Source organism: Castor canadensis, chromosome 7 (assembly GCF_047511655.1).
Source record: "Castor canadensis chromosome 7, mCasCan1.hap1v2, whole genome shotgun sequence".
Lineage (NCBI taxonomy): Eukaryota > Metazoa > Chordata > Mammalia > Rodentia > Castoridae > Castor > Castor canadensis.
In genome coordinates this window covers 96,715,873-96,731,217 of record NC_133392.1, presented here as the reverse complement: position 1 = coordinate 96,731,217, position 15,345 = coordinate 96,715,873, and the positions used below count along the sequence as shown (strand labels likewise).

Below are 15,345 nucleotides of genomic sequence, written 5' to 3'. Positions count from 1 at the left end.
TAGAAGTCAGTAAATTTAAATATTATTGAGTTTTTCTTTTACAACATCTGTGTGAGGCTAGTCTATTACATGACCTTTATAGAGGTCAATATTACAAGTTATAGTCACTAGATATGTATGTCTTTGTAGAAAATAAAACATATTTTATTTTTCATAAGATAAATGAGAAACTTTTTAAAAGATTCAGTACAGTTGTATTTATGAAATATCGATCTACACAAATACCATGTATTTATCATCCTATATAAATTATAGAGAGTAGATTACAAGAATGCAAAAGTGGAGGAATAGGGACCAGTTAGGAGGCTCATTTGAGAAGTATTTTAAAGTTCAAGAAGACACAATGATAGGAAATATGGGGTATAGAGGGTAAATTCAAGATAGCTTCTAGTTTTTGGCTGAAGCATTTGTTTGGCTATGTGGTCATTTACTGACAAATAAAACAATAGAGTAAGATTTGGTTTAGGGGCACTGTGAATTCATAGTTTGCTGCTATTAAATAAGGTCCATAAGACTTCCTAAGAAGAAATATACCAATTTGAAATATTTTAACTATCTTAGGCAATGGTATTATCACAACACAAAATAATAGAGGGAAAAATTTTCATTGACTATTACATTCTTTCCTGTCAACTACAATCCCCCCTTCTCAGGCAATGCTTTCCTGACTTTTATCACCATGAATTAGTTTTGTGAATTATCAGAGTGACTGTAGGTGCAAGAATACCAAATGCATTCTTTTTTGATGAGAATTTCCCCCTCTCCTTCCTGCAAGCACTCTACCACTTGAGCCAGTGCACCAGCTCTTCTTCTTTTTTTTAATAGTTCATTCTTTTCATTGTTGCATAGTATTCCCTTGTATGAAGTTGTACCACACAGATAAGATTTTTTCCTGGTTCAGGTATTATGGATAAAACTGCTATGAATACTCTTGAATGAGTTTTCTTTCAGATATAAATTTTCATTTCTTTTAATGCCTAGCAATATAATTGCTAGATTATAAAGTAGATGAACATTTAATTTTAAAAAGAAACTGGAAAACAATGATGGTGGTTTCCATCTTACACTATCTGTGACAATGTATTAGAGCTCCAATTGCTCCACATCTGCCCTGTAATGAGTATACTTATTTTTTATTTATTTGTTTACCATTCTAGTAGCTATGAAATATATGTCTTTATTTTTTTTCATTGTAATTTTTTACCTGATCATGAACAATGTTGAAGACTTTTTCACGTGCTTATTATTATTATTTTTTTGCAGTACTAGGGTTTGAACTCAGGGCCTACATCTTGAGACACTCCACGAGCCCTTTTCTGAGATGGGTTTTTTGAGATAGGGTCTTGTTAACTATTTACCCAGGCTGGCTTTGAACCTAGATCCTCCTTATCTCTGCCTCCTGAGTGGCTAGGATTGCAGGCATGAGCCACTGGTGCCTGACTATTTTTGCATTTGGATATCTTATTTTGGGAATCATCTGCTGGAATAAGTTATCCATTTAAAAAAAGCTTCTAGCATTATTTTACTGTTATTATAGCAGTGTTTATATAGCTACTTTGTCATATATACTTCCTGTATTTTTCCCAGCTTGAGGCTTATCTATTCACATTTAAAATGGAAGCTTTGGATAAGCAGACATTTTCCAATTAACCAATTATACTTCTTTTAAGACTTGTGTCTTCTCTCTTCCAATTAAGAATTTTTTGCTTGCCTTAAGGCTATGAAAACATAATATGCATTCATAAAGCAAAACAAAACAAACAAAACAAAAAACCTCTTCATTTTCAGTGTAGCAAATAGCCAGGAATGTGAGTCTATTTCTGAATTCTTCATTCCCTTCACTGAACTCTTTATCTTAGTGCAATACCATAACATCTCAATTATTATAACATTGTTGTCATTATAAAAAGCAGATTGTATAACTCCAACTCTGCTTAATTGTTTTCTTTTTTCTTTTGAGACAAGGTTTTGCTATGTATCCCAGAATGGCCTCTATCCTCCTGCCTCAGCATCCAGAATGCTGGGATTACAGGTGTGTGCCCAATACCTGGCCCCATTTGACAGCTAAAAAATGACTTTTGGATATTCTAGGTTCTTTGCACTTTCATAAAATTTTAGAATTATCTTACAAATTTTTACTTGAAAAGTCTATTTTGGTAAGAGTTGTGTTGAATTCATAGAGCAATTTAGAAAGAATGAATACCTTAATAATATAGAACTTTTGACCCCTTGATCCTGGCAAATCTGTTCCTTTAATTAGGTTTTCACTGGTTCCTTTAGTCATTGTTTTCCATTTTGGAACATAAAGATTGTATCCATATTTTATTGTAGTTATTTGTAACACATATTTTTATTTTACTTTTAATAGCATTGTTTATAATAGTAAATATAAATACAATTTAATTTTTATATACTTATCTTATACTCTGCAGTTCTGGTTAGTTCACTAGTGTTAGTCATTTTTGTCTACACACACAATCATATAATCTTTGATAAGGACAGTTTTTCTTATTTCCTAGTTTGTGTTTATTGTTTATTTTAGATTTTTTTTTCTTTGTAACTTTGACTAGGACTTTCAGTACAATGCTGAATAGAAGTGATAGGTGAATATTTTGGCCTTGCTTTTCCTGTCTTAGGGGGAAGGTCTTAATATTTCAACATAACCTAATGGTGTTAGCATTAGACTTCATAATCCCTCATAATAGGATTGGGAAAGTTTCTGGCTAATCTCTGTTTGGTAAATTGTTGTATTTTAAAACCATGGGTGAGTGTTGAATTCTGCTAACTGCTTTTACTGGTTTTCTTGAGATAGTTATAGAGCTTTCTCTTTGGCAGTGTTAATGTGCTATGATATATTGATTTTTGTTTTTTATTAGCATATGTTAATTGTAGAAGTAGGTTTCTTTGTGATATTTCCATATGTCACATAATGGACTTTGATTACATTCACCCTTCATCACCCTCTCTTTTCCCCCCTCTTTCTACTGCTCTGCCCTCCAAATAGTTCCCCTTTTACATGATGGGGTAGGGTTATTTTTCATGTTGGTGGTGGTGGTTTCAGGTCTAGTGTCTGAAAGTGAGTGACAACGTGTGAAATTTGCCTTTCTGAATTTTGTTCATCTCTCTTGACATGATGCTTTCCATTTCCATTCATTTTTCTTGTAAACAGCATAATTTCGTTATTCTTTATGACTCTATTGTGTGTATATGCCACATTTTCTTTGTCCATTCATTGGTTGAGGGGCACTTAGGCTAATTCCCTAGTTTGGCTATTGTGAATGGTGCTGCAATAAATACATGGTCATGCAGAAATCTCTATTATATGCTGACTCACATTCCTTCAGGTATTTGCCCATAAGTGGTACAGCAGTATCACATGGTAGTTCTATTTTTAGTTTTCGAGGAAGCTCCATACTGACTTTCAGGGTGGTGCTGTAGTTTACATTCCCATCAACAGTGTATTAAGGTCCTTTCTCCTCACATCTTCACCAACATTTGTACTTCTTTGTTTCTTAATGATAGGCATTTGGACTGCGGTGGATGGAATCTCAGTGTTGTTCTGATTTACACTTCTTTTATTGCTAGGATAGTGCTGTTTGTTCAATTCACTTATTAACTGGATTACTTGTTCTTTTGGTGTTTAACTGTTTTTGTGGTACTAAGGCAGAAATCAAGGCCTTGCAATTGTTAGACAAATATGCTACCACTTGAGCCATGCCCTGAAGCCCCTTTCACTTTAGTTTTTTTCTGCATAGGGTCTCATGAGGGCTTTTGCCTGAGACAAGGTCATGGACTATAAAACTCCTGCCTCTGCCTCTTGCATAGTTGAGATTACAGGTTTTTGTCAACATGCCTGGCTTGATGTTTGAGATAAGATCTCACTAATGTTATGCCCAGTCTGGTCTCAAACCGAGATCCTCATGATTTCCACCTCCTGCATAGCTGGGTTTACAGGTGTGAGCCACCAGGCATCTTTTAGAGTTGACTTATCTCAAGTACTTTAACAGTAATAGAAATCTGAGTAATACAACTCTTATTTCATTTTTGGAGGCTATTGTGCATGGGGCTTATGTCTTTATTTCTTTTTCAGAGAGTTTGTTGTTAGTGTAGTAATTGCTATGTTTTATGTGTGTCGATTTCATACCCTGCAACTTTACTCAACTGTTTATCAATTCAAACTGTTTTTTGGTGAAGTCTTTAGGATTTGCTATATGGCCATGAGAAAACAAAATCAATTTCACTTCTCCCTTTCCTATCTGGATTCTGGATACCTGTTACTTATTTTCTTTTCCTTTTTTTCCTTCTCTGTTTCTTTCTTCTCTCACTCTCTCTTTGTTCTATCTCTATTCTCTTTCTCTTCTCTCTGCCTTTCTGACTCTCTATCCCTTTTTCTCTCACCTTTCCTTCCTTTTTTGTTTCTTTCTTTCTTCCCCATCTCTCTTCTTCTTCCTTCCCTCCCTTTTTCTTTCTTTCCTTCCTTCTGTCCTCTTTCATCCCTTCCTTCCTACCTTCCTTCCTTCCTTTCTTTTTTGTTTCTTTCATTATTTCTTTCTGCCCTCTCTCTTTCTCCTCCCCTCCCTCTTTGTTTCTTTTCTGTCTTTGTTTCCTTCTTTCCTTCTTATCTTTTTTCTCTTCCTCCTCCTCCCTTGTTCTTGCCTTTTCTTTTTCTCTTTTTTCTTTCTTTCTCTAATTGCTCTGACTAGAGCAAGTAAGTACTAAGTTTAATAGAATCAATAAGCATGGGCATGCTTGTCTTGTTTCTGACCTTAGAGGAAAAACTTTACATTTAACATTCTTTAGTATGATATTAGATGTGGGTTTGTCATATTTAGCTTTTATTGCATCAATGTACAGTCTCCTATGCCTAGTTTGTTGAGAATTGAATTTTATAAAATACTTATTCTCTATCTATTGAAATGATTGTATGTTTTTTTGTCCTTCATTCTGTTAATATGGTGTATTACATACATTGATTTGCATCTATTGAAGTATTGTTGAAGAATATCTCACTCCATCATCGTGAATAAACCTTTTAATATGCTGTTACAATTCATTTGCTGTTATTTTGTTGGGTTTTGTATCTATATTCATAATGAATATTGGCCTGTAGTTTCCTTTTCTTGTAATTCTTGGCTTTGGTGTTAGAAAGATGCTGGCCTTATAAGGCAAGTATGGAAGTATTCCTTCTTTTTTAGTTTCCTGAAAAAGGTAGAGAAAGGTTGGTATTAGTTCCTTTAGTGTTTGGTAAGATTCCACAATGAAGCCTGAGTTTCCCTTTGTGAGAAATTTTTAATTATTGATTTAATCTCCTTGTCATTGGTTCATATTTTCTATTTCTTCTTGATTCAGTCTTGGTAGTTTGAATATTTCTAGGAATTTAATCATTTCTTTTAGATTGTGCAATTTTTGATTCATAATAGTCTCTTGATTCATTGTTATTTCAGTGATACAAATTGTAATATTTCCTCTTTCATTTCTGATTTTATTTGAATCTCCTCTCTTTTTTTTCTTAGTTTGGCTAAAGGTCTGTTGATTTTATTCATTTTTTTCAAAGAACCAAATCTTAGTTTCATTGATATTTTCTATTGTATTTCTAATCTCTCAGGTTTTTCTACTCTAATCTTTATCATTTCCTTCCATCTCCTAATTTGGAGCTTAGTTTTTTCCTAGTTCCTTGGGATATAATGTTGAGCTGTTTATTTAAGATCTTTCTTCTTTTTGATACATGTGTTTATTGCTATAAACTTCCATCTTATAACTGCTTTTTCCATATCCCATATGTTTTAGAATTTTGTATTTCCATTTTAATTTAACTTGAGAAAAATTTAAAAGTTCTCTCTTAACTCCTTATTTACCCATTGACTGGGAATGTGTTTAATTTTCATGTATTTATGAATTTTCCAAATTTATCTTCTAGTTTTTCACCAAAAGTCTATTTTATCTGATATAGGTATAGCTACCCCTGCTGTCTTTGGGTTATCATTTCCTTGGATTGTCTTTTTCCACCCTTTCACTTATAGTCTCTGTGTGTTCTTAAGGGTAAAGTGAGTCTCCAGTAGGGAACATACTATTAGATTTTGCCTTTTTTCTTTAAAATCCATGTAACTGTGATGTATCTTTGGAAAATTTAATTCATTTACATATAACATAATTATTAATAGGTTAAAATAACTGTAAAGTTATGGATAGACATGACTCCTAGTAAGTTCCTGGTTGAGTGAGCAGGCTTCTTTTAGGCTTTGGTTGGAGAGGGCTGGATAATCTATAAGGGCATTTCAAGATCCACGAAATTACTTATCTCAATGTGTCAACCTGCAGGGGCCTGGCTGGCCATATTTCCATAGGTGGAATTGCACTTAGTCATTCCCAGATGAGAGGGGCCAGGACTGAGATCTAGAGTCAGTTTAGGATCTAGTGGAGGACAGGCAGAGATTGGCATACCTTCTGTAGGGACCCAGAAGGGCATATCTCTGAGACACCAGCTGAGCAGAATTGCTCCCAGACCACAGCTGGGTGGAGCTGAAGTCAAACTTCAGAGGCAATTTATAATCTGCTATGGGACTAATATAAGCATGTCTGATGAGATGGTACCAGTGTGCAAGACCCCCAGTAGTTCCTTATGCAGTCAGAATAGCTTGCAATCTATAGAACTGATCTCAGGCCCCTTCAGGATCTCACCACAAAGCCTATCCCAGGAACAGAGACAGGGGAGTCTTTTAGGAATTCCCAGCACAGGTGAGATAACCCTGTGGCTGTACCTGAGAGGTGCTGGAACAGAGCTGCAGGTACCCTTTAGGATCTGCTATAGGAAACAGGCTAAGCCTTGTAGGAAATAGGCCATTTCTAAGTTTAAATGTTGTAGGTCTGCTATCTGGACTTGGGTCTGTATTCTCAAAATGATCCTCCTAGGTCTGTGGCTCCACTGGGTCTTTATAACCTCCTACCTAGATCACAAAGATTTCACAGAGACTTTTACTTGTGGATGGGATGCAGAATTCTTTTCGTAGGGGCTATAAGCAGGTCACCTACTGTTCTGCCATCCTACTGGTATCCATAACTATTACATTGATTTTTGAATGATGAAACAACTTAACTATTTGGGATAAAATACATTTAGTTATGGTATCTTACATTTGTTATATATTATTCTTATGTAGTATTTGACTGGTTTAAGTGATAATCTGTTGTGGATATTTATATCTGTATTATAAGATAGACTGGCTTATAATTTTTCTTATAACATTTTTCTTGAAGATTTGATTTAAGGTTTATTCTGTTCTTATTGAATGTATTAGGAAGTGTTCCCTTTACTAATAGTTCTGAAAAGTTCATGTATGGCAGCCATTATTTTGTCCTTAAATATTTGGTAGAATTTTACAATGAAGTTGTCTGGACTTAGGGTTCTTTGTAGGGGAAAAAAAGATATTTTTTTTTGAGAAGTTATGACTCCTTTAAAAACGTATTTTGTGTGTGTGTGCATGTCAGAAAAAAATTCTCCATCTCATCCATGTTGTCATATTTGTTAGCATAAAGTTGTTCAAAATGTTCCCACATAATCATTTTAGTGTCTGGAATATATCTAATATTTTCCTCTGTTTCTTCTTGCTGTTAATTTTTCAGCAGCTCAAAATTTCAGCAGCTTTAAATTTAAGTTAACAATGATCCTTTGCTATCTTATCAACTGTTTTCCTTTCTACCTATCTTTACCCATTAACACATATATAGTATATCTAAATTCCTTGATACAAAGATAATACCTGAAGAAGCATAATAAGTATTAACCTCATTGATAAATATAAAAAGCATAAAATGTTTCTTTGCAATTGAAAATTACTTTGATATTCCCATGTTGGGACATTATCAGCAATATTTCTTAAACCTAGATTAATTTATTGAGCCATTGAAGAATTATCAAGAACTCCTTTTAAAGTACCCTTGTGCAAGGTGCTGGAACCCCTGCTGAATAAGACAGTTCTGGCCCTGAAGGATCTTACAACTGAAGATTGAAAATACTGTATTATGTGACAGTCTAATAAGTGATTTGATAAAAGTAGACACAAGATTACCTAGCTCAGTCTTAATTAGGGAAAGCTTCTTGGAGGAAGCTTTCAACTCAGTTCAGAAGAATGAGTAAAAGGTAACTAAATCACTCCCAGACTTCTGCCCCTCAAAGACTGTGTATACTTGATCCACATCATTCAGGGATTCTGCATTTTCAAGTTAGCCTTTACAACTATAAGACATATTTGTAATTTCAAAATCAATACTCATAACATATATGCAGTCATCCACAGACATGCACAGAGCAGTCAAACATGTGGCTAGACACTGCGTGTTCCTAGCTGAAGTCAAGCAAGGTGATGCTCTCCCATCTTGTGCCCGCTGTCATACTGTAAACAAGTGCCAGTTTTGTGCTCTATGTAGTGCCAGATTTTCTGTATCTTCTTGTTTTATTTTGTGGCAATTTCACTGATTATAATGTTCTCCAATAGAGTACTAATGTGGTGTCGAGTGTTCCTAAGCACAAGAGAAAATACATGTATCAGATAAGTTTCATTAATTCATGAATCGTCTGTGAATTCAATGTTAATTGATCAACATTATATATTAAGTAAGGAGTGTTTATAAGGATACAAATGTAATACGAATTTATGTATTGATATTTTGATGAAAATATTGTAGTAGGTGCTTGCAGGGACCTAAACCATTATCACCTAGGAGCAATTGTTCAGTCTTCACTAATCAGTATTTGTGAACAGTTATTGAACATAACTATTGTAAATAATGAGAATAGACTGAAAATTTTAGCCACTAAATTTTGGGGCAATTGATTATGTTGTAAGGGATAACTGATGCCCACATACAAAGTGCATTGTATAACTTTTTATATTGCCTACATGCTCTGATAACTAAAATACCCTTCCAAGACTATGTTTAATTAATTGCCAAAGATGTTTAGGAACATAAGTATGGGTACATTTGAAGGTGGATACTTACTCTTTTTGCTGAAACTGGGATAGCTCTATAAACTATTTGGAATACTTGTGTTTTAAGGTATTCTGTCTAGTTTTCTGTCTGGAAGCATTGTAATATAGTAAGAGTTGGCTACATCCAATGTCTTCTCATTTTACTTTGTTTTCAGGATCTGGAAATAGCATGTTGGTAAATAACATGCCAATATGACATAATGACTATTTTGAGGATATAATGTAAATAAGTATTTCTAAAAGATCAAACAAACAATGTTATACTGGATATGCAGAAAAGAAGTGTCTAGACAACAAAAGATGTTTCTGTTTGGTTTGCATTGTCCATGATTACTATGTACTTGTTTAATACTTGTTATGATTCTTTTTAAAGATACATAAGAAATTTCATAATGCTGGTTAACATAAAGGTGTAAGGTAAGCTTTTAACCAAAGGCTGGTTGCATATTGAAAAATAGCATACAGTTTATTAAATTATTTCAGATTGTGGATAAAAAAGAAAATAACTGAATTGGTCACAGATGTACTCCTGGGACTTGATGAAGAGCACGTATAAACCATTCTGAGATGCAAAAGCAGCATTTTAGTACTCATTAAAAAGTCTTTGGGTCTCACTAACCTTGTAGCTCTAGCCCATGTCTTGCTGCCAGGTCAGCTGTTTCATTACTGTGAAATTGGAAAACAAGCTGGAGTTGGCTGTGTTGATAAAGAAAAGCATTTAGGAAGTTCATTTGGTTCACTCTGAAGATTAACACTTTACATGAATAGCTAAAGAATAATAGTCATGCATTCAAATGTGTTATATAGATAATCATATCTTAAAGGATATAAATAAGTATCTAACATGTAGAATGTAATATTTATTGAATATTTATAATCTTGTTCATCTCAGAGACAACACTGATTCTGATGTTTACTTCCTGTGGGGATAGATGTAAAGGAAGTCAAGAGGCTATTTTAACCTCTTCTGGTTAATATAATATAATATATAACATAATTTAAGATTAAGCAATATATGTATATTTTCTAAATTTAACAGATAATTAAAAAATTTCTTATCTCAGACTTTCATAGATTCTGTTTCTAAGTCTTACTGATAATCAAAGATTTGGGAATTTGAGCAAGCCACCTGGGCTTGTTTCTGGGTTTTCTATTCTACTACATTGGTCTGTGTGTCTGTCTTTACACCACTACCATGATGGTTTTTTTCCTATGGCTTGGTAGTATAGTTTGGAGTCAGGTATTGTGATACCTCCAGCATTGATCTTTTTGTTCAGGATTGCTTTAGCTATTTGGGGGCTTTTGTGTTTCCATGTGAATACCATAGTATTGCTGTTCTATTTCTGTGATAAATGTCATTAGAATTTTGATGGTAATTGTATTGAATATGTAGATTGCTTTTGGTAATATGGCCATGTTACTATTAATTATGCCAATTCATGAACTTGAAAGGTCTTTTTATGTTCTAGAGTCTTCTTCAGTTTCTTTCTTCGGTGCTTTATCACTTTCATTGTAGAGGGCTTTAACATCTTGATCAAGTTTTATTTTTTTAAAATTTTTTTTAGCATTTTTATATTTACTCACATGTGTATACATTATTTGGGCCACTTACCTCTCCCCAATTCTGAGCAAAACCTGTTCTGCCCTCTTGTTCTCAGATTTTGTTGAAGAGGAAACAAAGGAGATAATAAGAAAAACATAGAGTTTTTCTTGTGTGAAATAAAGTTGGCTGTACAGAGAGAGTCCTAGTGTTGTTACCATGCATATGTGTATTACAACCCATATTGGTTCATCTCTACCAGATCACTTCACTACTTCCTAGTCCCCTTACCATAGTGGTCTCTGCCAGTTTAAGATTATTATATTCACTTCTATACAGTGAGAACATCAACCACATTCAAGTTTTGGGTTTCCTTCCCTTTCCCTATTTCTTCTGTGTGCAGTCTCCTCTTAGAGTGTGACCCATGTCCAATAATATTTCTGCATTTGTTTTAGGTCTATAATACACATATGAGGGAGAACATGTAATATTTAGCTTTCTGAGCCTGACTAACTTTGCTTAAGACGATGTTCTCCAGTTCATTCCATTTACTTGTGAATGACAAAATTTCATTCTTCTTTGTGGCTGTCCTTGTCTATACCTATTCCTTCCAGTGTATTCCCTGCTCTACCTGCAGTAACCTAAAGGTTTTGGGTCAGATATTAAGGTCCTTAATCCATTTTGAGTTGATACTAGTACAAGGAGACAGGCATGGATCCAGTTTCAGTTTTCTGTAGGCAGATAACTACTTTTCCCAGCAACATTTGTTTAAGAGACTGTCATCTCCATTGTATGTTTTAAGCACCTTTGTCAAAAATAAGGTGGGCATAGCTGTGTGGATTCATATCCCAGGTCCTCTATTCTGTTCCACCGGTCTTCATATTCATTTTTGTGCCAGTACCATCTCTGTGATGAATGTCATTAGGATTTTGATGGGAATTACATTGAACATCTAGATTGCCATTGGTAGTATAGCCATTTTTACTATGTTGATTCTGCCAGTCCATGAGCATGGGAGATCTCTCCACCTTCTGTAGTCTTCCTCAATCTCTTTCTTCAATAGTTTGTAGTTCTTCTTATAGAGGTCATTTACATCCTTTTTTAAGTTTATTCCTAGGTACTTGATTTTTTTGAGGCTATTGTAAATGGAATTGTTTTCCTATATTCATTCCCAATTTGTTCATTGTTGGTATATGGAAAGGCTACTGATTTTTGTAAGTTGATTTTATATCCTGCTACATTGCTGAAGCTGTTTATAGTGTCTAAGAGTTTTGGTGTGGCATTTTTTGGGTCTTTGAGGTATAAGATCATGTCATCTGCTTCACTTTGGTGTTTGTTGAAGTCCTCTTTGAGTTCATTTATTTGTATCTGTGTCTTCTTGTATTCTTGGTGTCTTGAAATTTCTTGAGTGCACCTTGTACCTTCTGGTTAATTGTGCCCAGTATCTTTCCATTAATTTCTCAGTGATTTCTTCCATGATTTCCTCTTTGTGGGATTTCTTTCTTTCTTTTTTTTTTGTGGGCTCATTAGTGACATTTATCATTGTTTTGTTGGGGTCAGGAACTAGGTAACCATTCTTTTCATTTCCTACCTAATTCTATTGAATTACATTTTTTGAGAAGTGTAGTTTCCATCCATTCTTCTTCTCCACATTGCTGCACTTGGTGCTGTGCAACTATGTTCTTGATAGGCTAGTTAGTGGTTTTAATTGCATATTTTCTTTCCTTTGATTTAATTTTTGGTTGTAACTGAATTGGTTTTTAGCTACCTTGATGTGCTCTTTCTGTTCCTGGCCTAGAGGTATAAATTAGCAAAAACAAATTCACAGGTTCAATGCCAGGCCAGTTGTTTACATATTATATAGAAAACCCCTTGGTGATAATATCTGTAAACAGTGGGAATTGGAGAGGCTAATGGTTATTAGGGTAAAGATAGAAACTTGGGTAATTGGTAAAGGTAGCAATAAAAGTGGAGGAGGAAGGGGATGGATTGGGGAAGACGCGGGGGGCTGCTGGGTTTTGTGGACCTTATGTGTGTTAGGGTGTTTTTCCACTGTTGTAGTGGAGGGTGCTTGTGTCAGGGATTGCTGGGGGCCTGGGGTTGTCTAAAGTTGGTACAGTAGGCCAGTCAGCTGGTGGCGAGTGTGTAAGAGGGAAGGGTAGTGTGGAGACAGGTTGGGGAAGGATAGGAGGGGGAGCCAAAAACAGGGGAAGAGCAGATGAAAAGGGTCAGAAAGAGTAGTTGGGAGGTAGAACAATGGATTGTAGCACAAGAAAAGTGGGGAAGTGAAGTGGGTAAGAATAAGGATAGGAAAATAGTGATGGTAAAGTTCATAATACAAAAAGAAAAAAAAACAGCAGGTATAGCAACAACAGAAAGTTCAGTTTGCTTGGTAAAAGTTCTGGAGTTATTCCTTTGGCATCCAATCCTCATATTGGCACTTGGTATTCTGGGCTTTGTGGAGAAAGTTCTAATCCTCTTGTTAGACATCTCGGAGTAGAGACTGCTGGAGGGCTTTTTTTCCCCCATGTTCTTTGGTGTTACAAGTGACAGCTCTGATGTGGTCTCACCAGGTGACTGGCTTGTGAGTAGTATTTGGTTCCTTCTGTCCACAGTACAGGTTGCAATTGGGGCCTGAGGTAACTCTGCCAGGTTGTGCAAGGTGGTCAGATCTGTTATTGTTTTTGCCAAACAGGAGCTGTGTTGCCCTACAGCTGCAACTCTGTCTGGTTGACTCCTCCCCCAGCAAGGTGGGGCAATTCAGTTTTGAGTACTGCCCTCAGTCCCAGGACACCAGCTCAGGGACCCAGCACTGGCTCATCTTTGGGAGGTGTGCTTGTTGGACCCTGCTCTCAGCCTTTGTTACTTTCTGTACCTTTGTTCACTGAGAGTTTGGCTCCTAGCCCAATTCCCGTTCTTTGGGTCAGGTTCAGTGTTCCACCCCATTCCCACTGTCAGTGTTAGATTACAATTCACTTCTTAGTTTTGTTGGGGGGAGATTCAATCTGCCCAGGGGCTGCACTGATTATGTTCCCTGGGGTTGAATAAGGGAGTTGCACATAGTGGGTGTTGCTCACCTGTTTATTATGCAAGCAGCTTTGGAAACAGCTAGCAGGTAGAAATGGTGTACCGCTTTTCTCAGTGCAGTGGGGTGTAGGGAGGCTTCCCACAGGTTGGGGTCCAGGATGTCACAGAGATCTATTCTAATTGATACTCAGTCTTCTGCTTATTGAAAGGAAAAAAAAAAGAAAGAGAGAGAGACAGTCAACGGACATTTTCCCAGAACAGACACGCCCTGCTGGCTGTGCTGTGCCAGGATTTTCTCAGATGTTAGGTGCAATTAAAAGCTGTTTTAAGTGTCAGTCCTTGAATTTTATGTGCACCTAATGTGATGGCAGTTATTATCTTGGCTAGAAGCAATCAGAATTACCCAAGTGTAGCTTCTATGTCTCAAGTTGGTTTCTGGAATCACAGAGCTCAGGAATTCTGATTCTGTACCCTAACTGCCATGTTGGATCTCTCCAAGTTTTATCTTTTGAGGCTATTGTGAAAGGAATTGTTTTCATGATCTTTTTATTTTTTAGTACTGGGTTTGAGCCTCATGCTTGCTAGAAGGCATGCTTCCATTCCTTTTTATTTTCTGCTTATTTTTAAGATAGGATCTCACTTTTTGACTAAGCTATCTTGGACTGGGATCCTCCTATTTATGCTTCTTGCCATAACTGAGATGACAGGTGCATGCCACCATGCTTATCTTTGTTGGTTGAGATGGGTTCTTATGAACTTTTTTCCCATGTTGGCCTGGAACCATGGTCCTTTTTTCCAAACTCAGCCTCCCACATACTGGCATTATATATTTGAGCCATCATGCCCAGTTTGTTTTCCTGACTTCTCAATCAGCAAGTTTGTTATTGGTATACAAACAAGGTGTTGAGTTTTAATTTTGTATCCTTCTATTTTGTTTAAATCATTTATCAGATCTGAGTGTTCTCTCATAGAGTCTTATGGGTCTTTTAAATGTGGTATCATATTCTCAAATAATAATAGTTTGATTTGATGTTTTTTCCTTTCCTATCTGTAGCCATTAATTTTTTTCTTATTACTTATTTCTCTGGATTTCAAGTACTATACTGAATATGTGTGGAGAGAATGGATACCCTTTTCTTTTTCCTGATTTCAGAGGAGATACTTTCAGCTATTTTCCAGTCATATAATGTTAGCTATTGATTTGCCATATAAAACCTTTATTATGTGTACTTGTGATCTTTCTATTCCTAGGATCTTCAGGCATATTATCTTGAGAGGATATTCAATTTTGTCAAAGATCTTTTCTGCATCTATCAAGGTGATCATGTGATTTTTGTCTTTGATTCTAATTACATGCTATATTATGTGTATTGATTTGTGTATGTTGACCCATCCTTACATGCCTTGTGTGACATCAACTTGATAATGGGTTAGGGTCTTTGAATGTGTTGTTGAGTTCATTTTGCAATGATTTTTAATGAAATATTTTCCATCTGCATTCATTAGGAAATTGGTCTACACTTTTCTTTTTTGTTGTTTCCCTATCCAGTTTTAGCATCAGGGAAATTGTGGCTTTATAGAATGAGTTTGGAAGCCTTTTTTCCCTTTAAATATTATGGAATTGTTTGAGGAGCTTTGGTGTTAGCTTTGCTTTAAAGACATATCAGAGTTTAGCAGTGAATCTATCCAGTCCCATGGTTTTCTTTGTTGGAGACTACTATTGCTTCTACATCATTGTTTGTTATAGATCTGTTTAGTTTTTTATATCCTCTTGCCTCAAATTTGTTAGAT

At 35.5% G+C, this 15,345-nt stretch overlaps 1 long non-coding RNA gene across 1 annotated transcript; it reads right to left on the bottom strand.

Annotated features, from left to right (window-relative positions):
• Positions 1-997: 997 nt before the first annotated feature.
• LOC141424903 (uncharacterized) lies at positions 998-14,025 on the bottom strand. The gene is made up of 3 exons (XR_012449846.1): positions 13,605-14,025; positions 9,607-9,683; positions 998-5,199 (listed from the first exon to the last, which is right to left on the bottom strand). It is a non-coding gene; the product is annotated as an uncharacterized lncRNA (long non-coding RNA).
• Between the last annotated feature and the right edge of the window lie 1,320 nt (positions 14,026-15,345).